Genomic DNA, 4,006 nt, shown 5'->3' with positions numbered 1-4,006 from the left:
CTTGTTAAACACTGGTCTGATCCGAAGTATCAAGTACATTATATATATGTGATCAGATCACATGTTGAAGTCCTATTTACGCATGTGCCACACAAATCTATCTTCTTGTAGGTGAACTGTTCAAAGAACAAGGCCAATCGTACGAAAGTATAATTCCAACAGACGTGTGACGCCCCCGATTTGACCGTACACTAATCATGCACGCAAACGTGTACGATCAAGATCAGGGACTCACGGGAAGATATCACAACACAACTCTAAAACATAAATAAGTCATACAAGCATCATAATACAAGCCAGGGGCCTCGAGGGCTCGAATACAAGTGCTCGATCATAGACGAGTCAGTGGAAGCAACAATATCTGAGTACATACATAAGTTAAAGAAGTTTGCCTTAAAAAGGCTAGCACAAACTGGGATACATATTGAAAGAGGCGCAGGCCTCCTGCCTGGGATCCTCCTAACTACTCCTGGTCGTCGTCAGCGGCCTGCACGTAGTAGTAGGCACCTCCGGTGTAGTAGGAGTCGTCGGCGGCGGTGGCGTCTGGCTCCTGGGCTCCAGCATCTGGTTGCGACAACCAGGTAGAAAGGAAAGGGGGAAAAGAGGGAGAAAAGCAACCGTGAGTACTCATCCAAAGTACTCGCAAGCAAGGAGATACACTACATATGCATGGGTATATGTGTAAAGGGCCATATAGGTGTACTGAACTGCAGAATGCCAGAATAAGAGGGGGATAGCTAATCCTGTCGAAGACTACGCTTCTGGCCACCTCCATCTTGCAGCATGTAGAAGAGAGTAGATGGTAAGGTCACCAAGTAGCATCGCATAGCATAATCCTACCTGGCGGTCCCCTCCTCGTCGCCCTGTTAGAGAGCGATCATCGGGTTGTATCTGGCACTTGGAAGGGTGTGTTTTATTAAGTATCCGGTTCTAGTTGTCATAAGGTCAAGGTACAACTCCGGGTCGTCCTTTTATCGAGGGACACGGCTATTCGAATAGATAAACTTCCCTGCAGGGGTGCACCACATTTCCCAACACGCTCGATCCCATTTGACCGGACACACTTTCCTGGGTCATGCCCGGCCTCGGAAGATCAACACGTCGCAGCCCCACCTAGGCTCAACAAAGAGGTCAGCACGCCGGTCTAAATCCTATGCGCGCAGGGGTCTGGGCCCATCGCCCATTGCACACCTGCACGTTGCGTACGCGGCCGGAAGCAGACCTAGCCCCCTTAATACAAGCGCGAGCTTACGGTCCAATGCGGCGCGCGCCACTCAGTCGCTGACGTCAAAAGAGCTTCGGCTGATACCACGATGCCGAGTGCCCATAACTGTTCCCGCGTAGTTGGTTAGTGCGTATAGACCAAATGGCCAGACTCAGATCAAATACCAAGCTCTCGTTAAGCGTGTTAAGTATCCGCGAACGCCGACTAGGGCCAGGCCCACCTCTCTCCTAGGTGGTCTCAACCTGCCCTGTCACTCCGCCACAAAGTAGCAGTCGGGGGCCGCCAGGAACCCAGGCCCACCTCTACCGGGATGGAGCCACCTGTCCTTTCAGCCCCCTCATCAGAATCACTTGCGGGTACTCAACGAGCTGACCCGACTTTAGTCACCACATGTGTCATGTATATAAAGTATATAGTATATACCTGTGATCACCTCCCGAAGTGATCACGGCCCAGTAGTATAGCATGGTAGACGGACAAGAGTGTAGGGCCACTGATGGAACACTAGCATCCTATACTAAGCAGTAGGATAGGAGGTAAGGGTAACAACTATAGCAACAGTGACAGGCTATGCAGCAGAATAGGATTAACCGAAAGCAGTAACATGCTACACTACTCTAATGCAAGTTGTATAGAGAAGAATAGGCGATATCTGGTGATCAAGGGGGGGCTTGCCTGGTTGCTCTGGCAAGAAGGACGTGTCGTCAACATCGTAGTCGAACTGGGTAGCAGCGGCGTCGGTCTCGGTGTCTAGCGGGAGAAGAGGGGAAGAACAATAAATACAATGCAAAAAATGCATGACGATGCATGACATGACAAAGCGTGATGCTAGGTGTGCCCAATAGCGGTAGTAGGTGATACCGGCGAAGGGGGAAAACATCCGGGAAAGTATCCCCGGTGTTTCGCGTTCTCGGACAGATGAACTGGAGGGGGAAAGTTGCGTGTTTGCTATGCTAGGGATGTGTGGCGGATGAACGGGCTACATATACGGATTCGTCTCGTCGTTCTGAGCAACTTTCATGTACAAAGTGTTTCCATCCGAGCTAGGTTTATTTTATATTAATTTTAAAAGGTTTAAATCATTTTTTAGCATTTATTTAATTATTTCAATCCAACATTATCCAGAACAGTGCATGCTGACGTCAGCAGTCAACAGAGGAGTTGACTGGTCGACTGACGTGTGGGTCCCGTTCGTCATTGACTGTTTAGTCTAATTAGGGTTTAACTAATCTAATTACTGTTTAATTAAACTAACTAGTTAATTAGATTAATTAAATATTATTAATTAAATTAATTAATTTAGTTAATTAATTAATTAAATTTATTATTATTATTATTTTATCTAAAAATGTTTTGGGTGGGGCCCCCTGTCATAGGCCCTGGGGGCCTTATCGGGCACACGGGCGCGGGCGGGCGCCGGGACGTGTGGGTGCGGGCCCAGGGTCGCCAGGACGTGGGCGAACCCGCCAGCCGTCGTGGGAGCCCGCCGAGGAGGGTGTGGCCGCGCGGCTAGAGGCGGGGCGGTGACGGCGGACCAGCTGCAGGGGGACGGCGCAGATGTGGCGCACCGGAGTGGGGCGAGGCGAGGCGCCGTCGCGGGCACAGGGGGCGGCCGAACAAGGCCGCGGTGCGGGTGGCCACGGCAAGGCATGCGTGAGCGCGCACGCGGCCGTGAGCTCGCACGAGGGGCGGCGAGCACAGCTACGGGGAGGACGACATGCGCGGTGACCTGCGGGGAAAGAGGAGGGGAGGTAGCGGTGCTCACGGCGGGGCACGGCCAAGAGCAGCAAGGGGGCCGACGGCGTGGCCGATGCGGTGGTGCGCGTGCGTACGGTCGGCCTCGAGTAGAGGTAGGAAGGAGGAGGACGAGGCCGTGGCCTCACCGGGATTCATAGGGACGGGGCAGCGGTCCGTGAGGAGGAGGACGGGGACGAGCGGCGGAGAGGAAGCAGGCCGGCGGGGTGGCTCCGGCGTCGTGGCCTCCGGCGAGGTCCTCGGGCAGCGGCAACGGTGGGATGAGCTCCCGACATGCGACGGCGCGAGGACGGCGCAGGTAGGAGGCGAGGACGAGCGCGAGGGGGTCAACGACGGAGTGGCCGAGGTGGCGACGGGGTGGCATCTCCGGGCGGCGACGGCGAGGCGCGCTCGGGATCGGGCCGCAATGCCCTGATCCGACCTGGATCGGGGGAGGGAGGCAGAGGAGGAGTGGGACGAGGGAGAGGGAGTGGGGGCGAGTGGGAGTAGTGGGGGGTTAGGGTTTCGGGCGAGAGGGGATAAGGTGAGTGTGTGGGGCGGTTGGGCCTTTGGGATGGCTGGCTGGGCCATTTGGCCCAGTTGGCCAGGGGGTTCCCCCCCTTATTTATTTTGTTTTTTTCTTATTTTCTTTCTACGGGTTTATATTATTTCAGTTTTATAAAACATAAAAGTTGCACCTAAATTAGTATTACTAATTATACCTCGGTCACAAAAAGGTTTAACCCCCAAATAAAAATAGTTCAGTATTTTATAAAATATAAAAGGCATTTATTTAGTTGTGGTAGCTACTACTTAAATCATTTTAGAGCATTCAAACATTTTATAAAAGTGTGGTTTCTCCACCATAATTACCTATGCAATATTTGGTTCACTCCGCACATTTTAGTTTTAATATTTGAAAACTTTTATTATTTGCTTTTATTTAAATTTTGAATTTGTTTCGGTTCTGAACTATCGAGAGTTTATCAACAGTAACCGGGGTGACATGGCACCGTTAACGTGGGATTACTGTAGCTTAATTATCCG

This window comes from Triticum aestivum, chromosome 2D (genome assembly GCF_018294505.1).
Source record: "Triticum aestivum cultivar Chinese Spring chromosome 2D, IWGSC CS RefSeq v2.1, whole genome shotgun sequence".
NCBI lineage: Eukaryota > Viridiplantae > Streptophyta > Magnoliopsida > Poales > Poaceae > Triticum > Triticum aestivum.
This window is presented reverse-complemented; position numbering follows the sequence as displayed.